An 18,005-nucleotide genomic window follows, 5' to 3' on the forward strand; every position below is an offset into this window, starting at 1 on the left:
ACACCAACACATCACAACCGTATGCCTTAAGGGCAAGACAAGAACAATAAGAGAATTCAAAAATCGGCTGAAGTCCACATATCAACACAACAATTTAACGGCTTAAGACCTTAAAAGATTTGATGCAAAATTCGGCTGAAGGCCGCTATAAGAACAACAATCTCATGCCTTAAAGGCAAGACAAGAACATTAATTTAAGAAATATTAAAACTCGGCTGAAGGCCGCACATCAAACAAATAACTAAAACCCGAACAGGGAAATTACTATGTAGCACACAAGGAACGGCACTCAGAAGTTTCCAAGGGTCGGCCTGGGACTATAACACTAACGCCCATTTAAGCGAGACAGGCAGCCTGACCAACAATCTCTTAATCGAAAGGCAATCCAACCGACAGACAGCCGATCGACCAATCAACCCAAATCAGTTCCGCTCGACGCAGCCAGCAAAACGACCACAAGGTTTCAATACGACACACAGAATCAAACGAAGACATGTAAACAGTTGAGGCTCGATAGTAAGTTAAGCTTGGACTCAACTTTCATGTCCAAGATCGGTGGGTGACGAACTTCGTAGCACTCGCAAGCAGCACCTCTCACTCCAACCGTGCTTGCACGCCGCCAGTGGCTCCAGCCCGACTTCGCGCGACGGGAACTTGCTTGCTCCTCCACGCCAACCAACCGAGTGGACTGCTGCTTTGTCTCGACAGCATTGGTGGTGCATATCCAACTCACTGACTTCATTCGAAAGGGCGACGTCCCGGAGACACTGGCTCCGACCCAACCATGGAGAGGTGATACAACCGACATCTCTGCACAGGAAGGAACCGACTCAATACACGTCACCGATGAGTCGATCGCCCGAACGACCAACCAGTGGTCGTTCCCGCTGGTACTGGCTGTGCGGACCTCGCTGGGGCTCCGTCCATGACTGCACTCCTGGTCCGACTCGAACCAAACTACCAGACACCACCTTCTATTCTCTTCTTGTCTAAACTATTTACCGTCCATGTTTCACTTCCATACATGGCTACACTCCATAAAAATACTTTCAGAAAATGAATTAAAGTTGCAATTCTCCGTGACAGGTCGAAAGGCCAGCAGAGTGCATTAGCGCTGTACTTGTCTACGAGACCTTGTAGCGTATGTAAGGGGTGAGAACAGTGTTAGATGTTGAGTGATAACTGTGAAGGATACAGAGGTGTTGCATACTCGAGTGAGACAGCGTTGCCAGCATCTGATAGAGATTGGAAGAGGTTGCATTTGGCCAGCTAGTCGAATAGTGCAATATTCAGATTTTTCGAGCATTCGGATGGGGGAATGGCGTCATATAGGGATGCATGGGATCGAGGGGGTAGGTATACTCGTCGTCAAGGATCAGGTGGTCCGTGTCTGACCGCAACAGGGGAGACTCCCATTATTGTGCAGCAAGAACATCGTAACCCATGCACATCTGGGACTGCCATCTACATCTACATCGACATCTACATACATAATCTACTAACCACCGTATGGTGTGTGGCTGAGAATACCACTACTCTCACTAATCTCATCGCAGTGGTCCTAACGCGAAATGTACATTGGCGGCAGTACAATCGCTCTTCAGTCAGCCTCAAATGACGTTTCTCTAAATTTTCTCACAAGGGAACCTCCCCATCGCATCCCCATCAGATTTAGTTATGAGTTGGCACAGTGGATAGGCCTTGAAAAACTGAACATAGATCAATCGAGAAAACAGGAATAAGTTGTGTGGAACTATGAAAAAATAAGCAAAACATACAAACAGAGTAGTCGATGTGCAAGATACGTAACATCAACGATAAATTGAACTCAGGAGCGCCGTGGTCCCGTGATTAGCGTGAGCAGCTGCGGAACGAGAGGTTCAAGTCTCCCTTCGAGCGAGAAGTTTGATTTTTTATTTTCAGACAATTATCAACGTTCAGGCACTCACACATAATCAACTTCGCTCTCCAAAATTCCAGGACATGTTCAGATTTGCTTGGACATAGGCAGGATTTGACGGTCTACACAGTGAAAAATTTGAAACATATGTTTTGACAGAGCGCAGGGAAAAGTGAGCGACTGCGAAACTGTTGGATTCATTTGTTGCAGTTTATGTGACAACCTCCTATGCTTTCATCACTTTTTTGGGAGTAATTATCACATCCACAAGAAAACCTAAATCGGGCAACGTAGAAGAATGTTTTTACCCATTCGCCAAGTGTTCAAGTTAGGTGGGTCGACAACATATTCCTGTCATGTGACGCACATGCCGTCACCAGTGTCGTATAGAATATATCAGACGTGTTTTCCTGTGGAGGAATCGGTTGACCTATGACCTTGCGATCAAATGTTTTCGGTTCCCATTGGAGAGGCACGTCCTTTCGTTTACTAATCGCACGGTTTTGCGGTGCGTTCGCAAAACACAGACACTAAACTTATTACAATGAACAGAGATGTCAATGAACGATTGGACAGATCATAACTTTGCCAAAGCAAATAAAAACATTTCGCTGGAGGGGAGATTTGAACCAAGGACTTCTCATTACGCAGTTGCTCACGCTAACAACGGGACCACGGCGCTCCTGAGCTGAGATTATCTTTGATGTTGCCTATCTTCGCATGGACTACTCAGTTTGTATATTTTGCTTATTTTTTCATAGTTCCACACAACTTCTTCCTGTTTTCTCGAATGATCTGTGTTCAGTTTTTCAACGCCTATCCACTGTGCCAACTTATAACTAAAAATGCGGTCTTCTTTCCAGATGAACCACACTTTTGCTAAAATTCTTCCAACTAACCAAAGTTGACCATTTGCTTTCTCTACCGCAATCCTCACTTGTTCATTCCATTTCACACAGCTTTGCAACATTACGCCCAGATTATCAAACGACGTGACTGTGTCAAGCAGCGTACTACTAATAATACTTTATTCCAACATTATGGTTTTGTTTTTCCTGCTCATCTGCATTAGCTTACACTTTTTCTACATGTAGAGCTAGCTTGTATCCACCTGTAGTCCGTCAACGACGACACCTTTCCGTAAACCACAGCATAATCAGCAAACAGCCTCAGCCGGCTGCTTAACCCTGTTCGCCAGATCATTTATGTATACAGGGTGGTCCATTGATCGTAACCACGAAATAAGCGTCAAACGAAAAAACTACAAAGAACGAAACTTGTCTAGCTTGAAGGGAGAAACCAGATGGCGCTATGGTTGGCCCGCTAGATGGCGCTGCCATAGGTCAAACGGATATCAACTGCGTTTTTCTTTTAAATAGGAACCCCCATTTCTTATTACATATTCGTGTAGTACTTAAAGAAATATGAATGTTTTAGTTGGACCACTTTTTTCGCTTTGTGATAGGTGGCGCTGTAATAGTCACAAACATTTTGCTCAAACTTTTAGACGAACAGTTGGTAACAGGTAGGTTTTTAAATTAAAATACAGAACGTAGGTACATTTGAACATTTTATTTCGGTTGTTCCAATGTGATGTATCTACCTTTGTGAACTTATCGTTTCTGAGAACGAGTGCTGTTACAGTGTGATTACCTGTAAATACCACATTAATGCAATAAATACTCAAAATGATGTCCGTCAACCTCAATGCATTTGGCAATACGTGTAACGACATTCCTCTCAACAGCGAGTAGATCGCCTTTCGTAAAGTTCGCACATGCATTGACATTGCGCTGACGCATGTTGCCAGGCGTTGTCGGTGGATAACGATAGCAAATATCCTTCAACTTTCCCCACAGAAAGAAAATAGGGGACGTCAGGTTTGGTGAACGTGCGGGGCGGGGCATGGTATGGTGCTTCGACGACCAATCCACCTGTCATGATGGTTCAAATGGCTCTGAGCACTATGCGACTTAACTTCTGAGGTCATCAGTCGCCTAGAACTTAGAACTAATTAAACCTAACTAACCTAAGGACATCACACACATCCATGCCCGAGGCAGGATTCGAACCTGCGACCGTAGCGGTCACGCGGTTCCAGACTGAAGCGCCTTTAACCGCACGGCCACACCGGCCGGCCCACCTGTCATGAAATATGCTGTTCAATACCGCTTCAATCGCACGTGAGCTATGCGCCGGACATCCGTCATGTTGGAAGTACATTGCCATTCTGTCATGCACTGAAACATCTTGTAGTAACATCGGTAGAACATTACGTAGGAAATTAGCACAAATTGCACCATTTAGATTGCCATCCATAAAATGGGGGCCAATTATCCTTCCTCCCATAATGCCGCACCATACATTAACCCGCCAAGCTAGCTGATGTTCCACTTGTCGCAGCCATCGTGGATTTTCCGTTGCCCAATAGTGCATATTAAGCCAGTTTACGTTACCGCTGTTGTTGAATGACGCTTCGTCGCTAAATAGAACGCGTGCAAAAAATCTGTCATCCTCCCGTAATTTCTCTTGTGCCCAGTGGCAGAACTGTACACGACGTTCAAAGTCGTTGTCATGCAATTTCTGGTGCATAGAAATATGGTACGGGTGCAATCGATGTTGATGCAGCAGTCTCAACGCCGACGTTTTTGAGATTCCCGATTCTCGCGCGATTTGTCTGCTACTGATGTGCGGATTAGCCGCGACAGCAGCTAAAACACCTACTTGGGCATTATCATTTGTTCCAGGTCGTGGTTGACGTTTCACATGTGGCTGAACACTTCCTGTTTCCTTAAATAACGTAACTATCCGGCGAACGGTCCGGACACTTGGATGATGTCGTCCAGGATACCGAGCACCATACGTAGCACACGCCCGTTGGGCATTTCGATTACAATAGCCATAGATCAACACGATCTCGACCTTTTCCGCAATTGGTAAACGGTCCATTTTAACACGGGTAATCTATCACGAAGCAAATACCGTCCGCACTGGCGAAGTGTTACGTGATACCACGTACTTATACGTTTCTGACTATTACAGCGCCATCTATTACAAAGCGAAAAAGTGGTCCAACTAAAACATTCATATTTCTTTACGTACTTCACGAATACGTAATAAGAAATGGGGGTTCCTATTTTAAAAAACGCAATTGATATCCGTTTGACCTATGGCAGCGCCATCTAGCGGGCCAACCATAGCGCCATCTGGTTTCCCCCTTCAAGCTAGACGAGTTTCGTTCTTTGTAGTTTTTTCGTTTGATGCTTATTTCGTGAGATATTTGGCCCGGTCACTATCAATGGACCACGCTGTATAAATAATAACAGCGGTCGCATCACACTTCCGAGGGCATTCCTGGCGATATCCTTGTCTCTGATGAACACGCGCCATCGAGGACAACACACTGGGTTCTGTTACTTAAAAAGTCTTCGACCCACTCATGAACCTGGGGATCTATTCCGTATGCTTGCACATTCGTTAACAGTCGGTGGTGTGGCACCGTGTCAAATGTTTTACGGAAATGTAGGAATCTTTGAATCCGCCTGTTTTCTTTCATCCATAGACATTCTGAGCCATCCTCAACTAGCGGCAGTCGGGTTACGGAATTACTGTCCGTTGCGTAGGCTGCCGTTAAGAACACATACGACTGCGTTTGGAGTGCTGTCATGACAGGCATGGACGGCCTGTTGATGAACGGCGTCCCATTTTGTTAAGAGAAGAACTGCAGTTCCTCTCTAGCCCGGATGACCACCGTCGGCATGGCGTTGACTTGGCGAGAGGTTCTATTCTTCCAATATTTTGGAGAGGCACAGCTGTTTTACACTGGGGTTAGCTTGTGGGGAGCCATAGGGTATTGTGTTACCTCTGTATAAACTGTATGTGTAATTTTGAAGTATTTCTTTGGCGGTCATGGCCCTCAGATCTGTCACCAATAGAACATGGTTAGAGGCTAGCTCGAACGTCAGCTCCGTCCCAGAGCTATCACCGAAGATGCAGAAGAACATTTACAGCAGTTGTCACCCAGCTTGCCTCAGCTGCAACCCCTTTATCAGTTCATCTCCACCGAATCAGAGCATACATCCAGGGCAGATAGGGTGTCTCGGCATTCGTCATACTGATAAGCAGGCTCATACTGCCAAGTACTTTTTTTTTTGACGCGGTTTTGTAATTACTGAAATAATATCATATACCTTCTCAACCAGGGAAATATAGTTTCGTTTCCACCTACCGTTCTTGGTGGTTCACTTTCTTTGTCAGGGAGCGTAAATGTGAAACTTCCATTCCATTCTGAACTGAAACCCATGATCAGTATCAGGATGAGGTGTCATAACCGCGGACATGAATTCGTTGTTGTATTCGTTGTAGCCGGCCGTTGTGGCCGAGCGGTTCTAGGCGCTTCAGTATGGAACCGCGCGACCGCTGCGGTCGCAGGTTCCAATCCTAACTCGGGCATGGATGTCTGTGATGTCCTTAGGTTAGTTAGGTTTAAGTAGTTCTAAGTCTAGGGGACTGATGACCTCAGATGTTAAGTCCCATAGTGCTTAGAGTCATTTGAACCTTTTTTTGTGTCGGTTCTTAAAAATTGCTAGCTGAAGGCTGGTATGAGTGTAAGTCTTCCCACTGCATACCAGACATGTCCTACAGGCGACAAAACAGGAGACCAGGCTGAGCAGTCAAAGATCCATATGAACCACCAATCGTTCACGGTGTGAACTGCAATTTGATAATGCTGCGTGCGTCAAAATTAGACGCCAGAAATAATGTAGCGAAAAACGAACCCCTTGATTAAATATTCGTAGCTAATTGTAAGCGGCCGCTAGCAGGCTAGCTAGAAACTCTTCACAGGGAATGCCTCTAAAATAAAATCACTAGGCAACACATGAGAAATAATGTCAATCATTTATGGAAATAAGGTGCATCAGACTCAACTGAAGCTCAGTGTGGAGTGAGTTTAAGTTCAGTCTCTCAAATTTTTGACTATCCCTTTTACTTACGTTCGACATTCGGCATAAGCCTCCTATGACTAGAGATGATAGGCTCTGTAGATAATTTGTAGGCAGCTGTAGAACTGAAGAACTACTGAGTACCGGGCGATCACTGCTGAGAACTGGGCGATGACTGGCCGACTGTCGACCTATGGTCATTTAAATCGTGCGCTCGTTGTATGAACGTCATCCTGTGAACTGTTTGGCGGACTCCTTAAACAGTTCCGCGCTTCAGCGCTCTCTATAGTGGTAGGCTTTACTCCTAGCGAATTAGTGGCCTATTTGAATGTCTTGTGCGGAAGTACTGAGTAGTTCCTGGTATGAGCACCATCTCGGAAACGACTGGCCAGACTACTTTTGTCTGTTACTTGGTGTCTCTTTTGTTACTGCTGTGTACCGCGGCTGGCGGAGATAGAGCAAGCAACATTTGTTCGACGTGATCATGGTGTAACACTTTCCATTTCGCGTAGTTTTTGAAGCATACTATTCAGCAACATTTTTATGACAGGATGCTAGTATCCACATTAACGATAGTCTGCAAAGGCAAAGACATCTGTCAGATATCTTTCTGGAAACCTGATGGCTCAAGCTGTTGAAGGGCTGGCAACGGAGACGTGATATTACTGAAAACGACCATGTAGTTTCTACATCTTCATGAGTTCAAATCTGGACAAGTTGGAGAGACAGTGTTAGCTGTATTATGTACTATTGTTCTTCTATATAGACGGGGGACCAAGTATATGTATGTCCCCGTGCGTGCTCTAGCCTCTCATCTAATTTTTTGATTGACCAGTTACGACCCTAGCAGTTTGCCCTTGAACTAGTTTTCATGTCTGGTTGTGACGGCTCATTTACTGCAACTATAGACAGAAGACAAGGTTAAGCTCGATATTGGTCATATTTAATCAAAGCGAGCGGCTGCGAGGAGAGTGGCCGGCTGGATGGCGGTTTCCGTTGGTGGAGAGGTTGACTGGTTGCTCGTTTGGTGACGAGAGCCCTAAGAACGCTGTACACAGAGAACTTGTCCCGTTCTCGAAAATCTTTGTCAACATACCTTGCAACCCCCAAATCGATGTGGAACCATGGCGGCTCTGAGGCTATTGTGCAAATATTGAACGGAGGTCTCTCGCGAGCTGCCCAACCCCTCAAACGCTGGACACAGCCAGGTTGTGCCGTTCCCGGAAGTGTTTGTCACGACGCCTTGCGACCCCTGGAGTCGCTCTGGAGCCATGGCGGCTGTGGCAACTAGAGGCGTTTTGGAAGCCTAGAACGGAGTTGCGTCGGCGGCTGCCAAGTGTTGCTTTCCCATGGACAGTAGCAGTTGTGTTTCCCAGCCCACAGCTATACCGGGAAATTCATCTCGAAGGAACAAAAGAGGCAGTGGGGATAGCAGGGAAACACAGTGACCAAAGACAGCTCCTCGCTCAGGTTGTTCATGAGACAAAAAAATGGTTCAAATGGCTCTGAGCACTATGGGACTTGACATCTTAGGTCGTCAGTCCATCAGTCCCCTAGAACTTAGAACTACTTAAACCTAACTAAGCTAAGGACATCACACACATCCATGCCCGAGGCAGGATTCGAACCTGCGACCGTAGCGGTCGCACGGTTCCAGACTGTAGCGCCTAGAACCGTGTTTATGAGACAGCCTACTATAAGTGGGAAGAGGCCACGAGTGGTAAAGGGGAGTACAGGAGCGAATAGAGTAGTAAAAGCAGTGAGTGTTGGTCCGGAGTCGGGGTCAGTAGTGTAACTGTGAAATGATGACAGAGGCGTGAAATGATAGAAACAGCCTGGAGCACTAGAGGACAGTCCAGCAAGCACCGGTGGAGAAGGGAGAGGCGCAGCGCTCACTGTTGAAGGTAAAGCGCTGTAGTACACTTTCTGTAGTTTCATTAAAGGGGTGGAAGCAAATAATTCTGATCGGTCGAAGACTGGAGGCCTGGTAGCTTATGAGTTTTGCTAACTGTCAGAAGGACTGGACGTGTCTAAGGGTGTAACAGATGCAAGTTAAAACCTTATTTGTCACAGGGTAAAGAAGGAGCCTCTATCAGACCATATAAATACAGAGACCAGAGCTTACTTTACTTTTCAAAGTGTAAAAGTATGCAAACGGATATTAAAGGATGCAGATAGAGACCCTTTCCAATTTTAGTTTACACTGCCATATCTCTTTAACAGTTACTCGCTCCACCTGTAAGTTTAAAATGTCCTATGTGCCGCTATTCCTTTTTCAATGTCCACCGTAATCTTTGTGTGATGACAGGGTAGGACTATGTGTAGTGCCCGTATTTCTGCTTCGGTTTCCCTACGGTTCGACGAGCCTTGTGAGTGAAAACTGGGTCTTAGCGACTGTCAGATGGGCCACTGATTTCTGTTTAGAATAATTCCCCTTGTCTCTCGGGGTGAAACTTTCACAGCGAGGCCCGCGACCCAAAATAATTAGTTACTGGTGATAGGACTGAAACTTGCCGAGAGCAATTGACTTGATTTAAGCGTGCGTGGTATCATGCTTGCTATATAAGGGGTCCAGACTCTAGAGCAGCATTCTACGATTGATCGCACTGGTGTGCTGTCTGGTGTATCCTCTACAGATGCATTGCGTCTTTCCAGAGCCGTTCCAACTTATGTAAGCCTTCCATCCGCCCTTTCTGCCACCGATATTACGTGCTCCTCTCATTTCATGTCGCTACTTACGATTAATATTTTCTCTAAATATCTAATCTTGTAATGAGGTGTTGTCCAGTCTTTCTGTTTATCGTACCTTTTTCTACTTGGAAAGAGATCTACCAACCAGTATACCAAGTGTAAACTCCGTCAAAGCCGTCTGGAGTTCCTTATGGTGATCCACCTAAAATAAACACACTGGACCAAAAGTTAGTCACTCCCACGAAACATCACACTAATCCCGAGTAATACTACATATAGTCTTTATAATGGCCTTGATTCGATGAATGAAGCGGAAACCCCTCACTGATGATCAAATCGCGTAGAGCTACCAAATTGAGGAAGTATTTAGCGCTACATTTCACTGGCTGTTCTAGATAGCTCCAGAAATTTTCTGTGGGATTAATATCGGATGTTCAACTAGTCTAGGTACGATAGGGGGCCTGAGTATTCGTCAAAACAGGAACGCATGCGTTGAGGGTTCTCTATATTAGCCCCTTCATGATGTTTCAGTAACACTTAATGTTCAAACAATCCTTTCTGAGGAACTTCCACAACTGAGCTTTGTACCAGAGGTTGAAAATACCTCTACAATTGTACTCCATGCTCTGCGCTCGTTGGTAGCACACCGTGTGTTGTACAAGTCCACCTCGGCGCTCGGGGTCCAGCACCAAGTTACGACACCTGAAGTGGTGTGTTAAATAAAAAGAACCTTACTACTGTAGCGGTATTTTCAAGCCCTGGTAACATTTAATGTCATTTCACATGTCCTTTAGCACCTTACACTTTCGGTGCATCCAGTAAACATGCCAGGAAAGAGAATCAGAAGCTGAGTGTGTTCCCGTCAGCCACAACCGAAAATATTCGCTGAACTCATATTCGTTCTGTGTCTATTTTATATCCATGCATTGATTAATTACGTATCTGTCTTCCTGTATCTTTCCCACACTTAATTACAAAGTATGTACACCGATGAGCCAAAATACGGGGTGTTTAAAAAGTCTCTCCGCAGTGCCGTATGATTGTTAGCCGAGCGTGGCGTATGATTGTTCGCCTGTCTGGGTTACTTACCTTCAAGTGGACTCTCCCAATATTCCTCTCTTTCGTTTATCTCAGCCAGCGTGAGTAGTATCGTTGGTGTGTGTCGTTACGTGTTGACGTGAACGTTTAAGTTTAGTTCCTTTGATCGTTTGTTTCGTTTTTGTCACTGTTAAAATGCTAATCATTGAACAACGTGTGTTTTTAGTCGAACAGGTGCTCAAAGCTGGCGGTAAATACACAGTTTCAGTTCGACAAACATTTAATTCAGTTCTCCCGGAGAAAACACTCCCACTGTGTGAGATTGATTAACAAATTTCGAAGTACGGGTTCAGTGACAGATGCACCGAGAAGTGGTCGTCCTAGCGTTTTGTCTGAGGATAAACTACTTGATATTTCCGATAAAATGTCCGTGAGTCCGAACAAGTCAGTAAGAAAACTCGCCCAGGAAATCGATGTCAATGTCAGAACGGCCCACACAGCTGTAAGGAAAAAATTAGAACTTTTCGCATACAATGTGACAGTCGTGCAAGAACATAAAAATACTGATCACGGCAAGAGACTGCATTATTGTCAATGGTTCAAAAATTCCGTTCAACAAAATGGAAGGGGTGTTCTTAATGAAAAGTTTTCACTGATGAGGAGTGGTTTCATTTATCCGGGTACATGAACTAGCAAAATTCTCGTATGTGGATTACTGTAAATCCATTGTGTATTCATGAGGAACCACTTCATTCTGTGAAAAATAGGAGTTTTGATTGCAATTTCTAGACGTCGGGTTGTGAGTCCCATATTTTTCAACGAAACAATAAGCGCACAACGATAGTACAATGATATTATATACTCATTCACAGGAGAAATTGTGTTTAGTGAAATATTGAACGGTTATTTTCAACAAGATTGTGCAACCGCGCATACAGTTCGCGTTTCAATGTCACTGCTTGCTGATGTTTTTGGTGATCGCATAATTTCAGACGGACTTTGTCTTCCAAGATCGCCTGACCTAACACCACCATTTTGTTCTGGGGTGCAGCGAAAGCAACTGTTTATAAAAACCGTCCAAAATCCATCGATGAATTGAAAACTGCACTTTCATTGCCTCTGTTACGGAAGAAATGTTACAGCTTGTGTTTGGAAACATGATTAGGCGAATTGAATTGTGTATTCAACAACCGGGGGGACACTTTCAGTATTTAATGTGAAAATTTGTAAGTAAAAATGAATATTCAGTAAATTAATAAGTACTTCACTGAGTTTCATTTTGGTATATTCACTGCGGCAGACGGCACGCGCGGCTAACAATCATAAGGCACTGCGGTGAGACTTTTTGAACAACCGTTATTATGACCACCTGTTTAACAGCGAGTTGGTCCACTATTAAAACACAATATAGCAGCTGCTCTGTTTGGTATGGATTCTACAAGCCAGTGACAGGAGTCCAGAAATACACTCCTGGAAATTGAAATAAGAACACCGTGAATTCATTGTCCCAGGAAGGGGAAACTTTATTGACACATTCCTGGGGTCAGATACATCACATGATCACACTGACAGAACCACAGGCACATAGACACAGGCAACAGAGCATGCACAATGTCGGCACTAGTACAGTCTATATCCACCTTTCGCAGCAATGCAGGCTGCTATTCTCCCATGGAGACGATCGTAGAGATGCTGGATGTAGTCCTGTGGAACGGCTTGCCATGCCATTTCCACCTGGCGCCTCAGTTGGACCAGCGTTCGTGCTGGACGTGCAGACCGCGTGAGACGACGCTTCATCCAGTCCCAAACATGCTCAATGGGGGACAGATCCGGAGATCTTGCTGGCCAGGGTAGTTGGCTTACACCTTCTAGAGCACGTTAGGTGGCACGGGATACATGCGGACGTGCATTGTCCTGTTGGAACAGCAAGTTCCCTTGCCGGTCTAGGAATGGTAGAACGATGGGTTCGATGACGGTTTGGATGTACCGTGCACTATTCAGTGTCCCCTCGACGATCACCAGTGGTGTACGGCCAGTGTAGGAGATCGCTCCCTACACCATGATGCCAGGTGTTGGCCCTGTGTGCCTCGGTCGTATGCAGTCCTGATTGTGGCGCTCACCTGCACGGCGCCAAACACGCATACGACCATCATTGGCACCAAGGCAGAAGCGACTCTCATCGCTGAAGACGACACGTCTCCATTCGTCCCTCCATTCACGCCTGTCGCGACACCACTGGAGGCGGGCTGCACGATGTTGGGGCGTGAGCGGAAGACGGCCTAACGGTGTGCGGGACCGTAGCCCAGCTTCATGGAGACGGTTGCAAATGGTCCTCGCCGATACCCCAGGAGCAACAGTGTCCCTAATTTGCTGGGAAGTGGCGGTGCGGTCCCCTACGGCACTGCGTAGGATCCTACGGTCTTGGCGTGCATCCGTGCGTCGCTGCGGTCCGGTCCCAGGTCGACGGGCACGTGCACCTTCCGCCGACCACTGGCGACAACATCGATGTACTGTGGAGACCTCACGCCCCACGTGTTGAACAATTCGGCGGTACGTCCACCCGGCCTCCCGCATGCCCACTATACGCCCTCGCTCAAAGTCCGTCAACTGCACATACGGTTCACGTCCACGCTGTCGCGGCATGCTACCAGTGTTAAAGACTGCGATGGAGCTCCGTATGCCACGGCAAACTGGCTGACACTGACGGCGGCGGTGCACAAATGCTGCGCAGCTAGCGCCATTCGACGGCCAACACCGCGGTTCCTGGTGTGTCCGCTGTGCCGTGCGTGTGATCATTGCTTGTTCAGCCCTCTCGCAGTGTCCGGAGCAAGTATGGTGGGTCTGATACACCGGTGTCAATGTGTTCTTTTTTCCATTTCCAGGAGTGTATGTCGCACCAGATGTTCTCGCTCAGGTTAAGCAATTCCCGCAAACTACGGGGTGATGTTTTTCAGTGGGAACAGGTCAGGTGCATTTACTGACAAAGACATCCCGAGTTCACTATAATGACCCTCAAGCTACTGTAGTACGTTTCTGACCTTGCGACAAGGAAGATATGGCCTGAGGAGGAGACTTCAGGCAAGAAGTGATGCAGGTGGTTTGCTATAATATTCACGTGGTTCACTGTTGTTATGATGCCTTGGAAGCTCAACTCAATGCACCCCGTAACATAATTCTGCCCTCACAGGCCTACATCTGTAGCGCGGTGCATGACTCGTACAGCCATTCACCTGGATGACGGCGTGTAAGGACCCAACCGACGAACTGTTGTAACAAGAAATGCGACCCATTCGACAGGCTACACTTTTCTATCGACGCACGGTGAAAACTCAGTGATGCCGTGCCCACTGCAGTCATAACTGACGATGTCGTTGGAGCGACGCAGGAACATGTAGAGGTCATATGATGTGGACCTCCATGTTCAACAATGACTTTTGAACGGCGCGATCCGGAACACCTGTGCCTGCACCAGCAATGTACTCTGTCGTCAGACTTGCCTCAGATCACTGCCTATCCTGGATTATACAATGGGAGTCCCAATACCATATGGCTTCTCGTTATTTCACCATCCTTCAACCATTTTCCGCAGGTGCTCACGACAGTAGTACGCCAACAGGCGACCAGCTTCGCCGTTTCAGAGATTCTCGTTTTCAGCCGTAGCGCCACAACAATGTGCCCTTTGTCAGAATCGCTTGTATCAGTGGATTTCCGCATTTGCGCTGTAATGTCTGCCCCTTCGTCTCTCTTCCGCTTACATTCTTTCCTCACCGCGTGGCGTGCCCGCAATACCACCAGGAGACAATTAACCTACGGATGGATAGTGGTCATAATGTTTTGTCTCGTCAGTGTATATTGTACCGCTATCCTTTTTTGCCATTCCTACCATATAAAAACGACAGTGTGATTGAATGCGTGGGTATATTAAATTTGTTATCATTTTCAATTCAGCTTCTTTATCTCAGTCGTTCTTTTTTCTGCTCTTTTTCATAATATATGGTGGTGGGAAAACTTCTTGTCTACTACTGCAGCAGTTTAGCCAATTTCAGTGTAAGATTATGGGGGATAGGAAGTCAAACGGGTCGACTTGGAGCAGTAGAGGCACCACAAGACATTTTAATTTCCGCCATCTATACTTTTAAAAATAAATTCATAAAACTTTGTCAGCATGACCAGAAAGGATTCAGGATTCACATCCACAGCAGTCGAAGTTCAAAAACATAGCAAAAATATTATTTTTTTGATGTGAAATTTCATCATTTTCTCACTAAGTATTGGCTGCATTTGTTGCGATACGTACTCTTTTCTTCGTAAGTAAGAGAGATTCTTCGATGAATTTTGCTTATTAAACACAAACTCCTTAATGAAAAACCCTAGAATTTTGGAAATCTATTAAAAACTGTGCTAAAACTAAGATAATTAACTATAAAATTTGAGTATTTTCTAAATATGAAGTTTCTATAATGTAACAGCTCATTCATTTTTTCATAAATTAAATAAATTCTAGATTTTCATATACCTCTGAGTATGGTTCGTATGCTGTGCAAAATTCATCGAAGAATCACTCTTACTTATGAAGAAAAGTGTACCTATAGCAATAAATGCCGCCAATAGTAAATAAAAAATGATGAAATTTCACATGTAAAAAAAAACTATTTTGTTATGTTTTTGAACTTCCGCTGCTGTGAGTGTGAATCATGAATCCTTTCTGGTCATGCTGACAAAATCTTATGAATGTATTCGTAAAAGTATATTACATTCAACCGATGGTACATACACTTCACCATCACCGTCATGACTTACTTCAGCTGTGGTGACTCATACGTCCACCAGATACCTGGTCTACACCATTTAAAGTACTCCAATGTGGTAAGTGTGCCCTTTAAAGGGCGTGACTAATATTAATTTCGAAGAGCTTACTTTCCTGCAGACGACAGCACCGTCACTGAACAGCGCTACTGATCTTATGAAGCCTTGATCAGTCTCTTCCAACGATCTGTGGGGATCCATAGACGAATGATAAGCCCGATATCTCCTTTCCTCCCCAGCAACGCAATCCTCGCGTCCTTATAGGCCTAGGTGACACGTCTCGATGCATTCGTAATCAAACCCATCAATAGCACACTACTTTACATGCAGGGCAATCAGTCTAAATATTCCATTGTCTGATTAAACAACACCGCTGGTACCGTTAAAATTCTTTATTGGAGAACACGGCCGTCATCGCAAATTAAATTTGCATCTTCATGTGCTTCACTGTATACAAAGGAATAAGAAAACTTATCATAAAAATTATATCCACGTATTTAAAACTTCTGGCTCACGAATGTGCGAGCGCCTATGATAAAATGTATTGGAGGAAAGGCCATCGCCAACCTAAAAAAGAACCCAGTAAAAACATCAAAGTAAAAACGTAGTACTTATTAAACATTTATTAAAAAAATAAAGAAAATATTTAGCAAAAACGCCGCTTTTGTAATCCAAAATTCAGAAAATCTAAGTGATCAAGCGGATCCCCTAAGCAGAAGCCAAAAAGGACTATCAGGCGATGAAACCCCCTTTCTTTGCCATTTCTTATGCTTCGTTGGTGCAAAAACCTGTTACTAAGGTCGACGCTTCCACTCAGACGACGTCCAGCGTTCCATTATCCACCTCTAGCACCTGTACTTGTACCTATATGTGGCAAAGTGAAAGACATAGCGATACAGACAGCTACGATGGAACGCCAGTAATGCTTCCCCAGTGCATAGCCTGAAGCCACCCCAAAAGCAGAGTGTCCCTCAATGCCAAATTTCTTCATAAAGATGTGGTTCTCACCACGCCCTTTGACCCTCCTCATTGCTGGGAAAGGGAGCAGGGAAAGGATCCCAACATTCAGGTCAAAACCTGACCTGGGCGCCATCAGATGTCATTCTGGCACGTCTGACTGATGATGAGGACATCATGGATTTTGATGCCTCATCACCGGATTCACTCCGCCTCACTCTACAAGCGCCTCACCACCTTGGCGCAAAAACAGGGGTAAGGCAACACCACATTGATGAAATGGCTCCCATACTTCAATGGAAGATAAATGGATACAGGACTCATCTGGCGGAACTGAGACTCCTTGTACAAAAGACTCATTTTAAAGAGACTGACACACCTGTACTTGGAGACTATCACCTTTATAGAAACGACGACCTTACTGGTGACAGGGCAAAAGGTGGAGTTGCAGTGTTTGTAAAGGACATTTTTCACACCTCACCTATTCCCTTAACAACAACACTACAAGCGGTTACTCTTCGGATAGTGGCCCTTGTTGACATCACAATGTGCTCTGTGTACTTACCACCCCATGAGGCTCTCAACTTTTTGATGAACTACCTCGACCCTTTTTCATTTTAGGGGACTTCAAAAATGGCTCTGAACACTATGGGACGTAACATCTGAGGTCATCATTCCCCTAGACTTGGAACTACTTAAAGCTAACTAACCTAAGGACATCACACACGTCCATGCCCGATGCAGGACTCGAACCTGCGACCGTAGCAGCAGTGCAGTTCCGGACTGAAGCGCCTAGAACCGCCCGGCCACAACGACCGGCCTAAGGGATTTCAATGCACAGAGTGCACTATGGGGTTCTAACACCACATGCCCGAAGGGTCGGGTACTTGAGGATATGCTACACACAACAGATCTTATACTGCTAAACACGTGTCAAGCCATACATTTTAGCATCGCCACAGTTTCGCCTACAGCCAAAGACCTCTCCTTCTGCTCGCTTGCTCTTGGGGACACAGCTCAGTGGGCAGTGGACGATGACCTTCATGGTAGTGATCATTTCCCTATCTGGATCCATCTGCCTGATGGAGCAGATCCTGAAAGAAAACCACCGAGATGGTTATTCAGGAAGACTAACTGTAATGTGACGGTGTCCAGGACTGGGTGGATCACATTGCAGTTGTGATTCACCACGTCGCTGATGCATCCATCCCAAAGACTGTGGAAGTGCCTAGGAGGCGACCTGTCTCTTGGTGGAACGCTGAGTGTCGTTTTGCAATCAGGCACAGGGGGGCAGCAATGTGCAGATTCAGTCGATGCCCTACAGATGAGAATCTTGCATACTTTCGAATGGCTCGTGCAAGTGGGAGGAGAATAATTCGACAGAGTAAGCAGAGGTCTGGGCAAGAGTTCCTGAACTCCATCACTAAGTAAAGTATTGGAAGCCATCAGGAGGACCTCAAGGCACAACTCTCGACCGCCAATAGCAGCTGTACGAATACAGGGATCTCTTGTAATATACATGAGGGATATAGAGACAATGGCTGAATCACGTAAATCCATTATGGCTGATTCCAGCCAGGATCCCACCTTCAATCGATATCAGGAGGCCCAGAAGAAGGCTGATCTTGTTTTCCGTGCCAACATGGAAGAGTCCAACCAGCCTTTCTCTC

This window comes from Schistocerca cancellata, chromosome 6 (assembly GCF_023864275.1).
Source record: "Schistocerca cancellata isolate TAMUIC-IGC-003103 chromosome 6, iqSchCanc2.1, whole genome shotgun sequence".
NCBI classification, from domain to species: domain Eukaryota; kingdom Metazoa; phylum Arthropoda; class Insecta; order Orthoptera; family Acrididae; genus Schistocerca; species Schistocerca cancellata.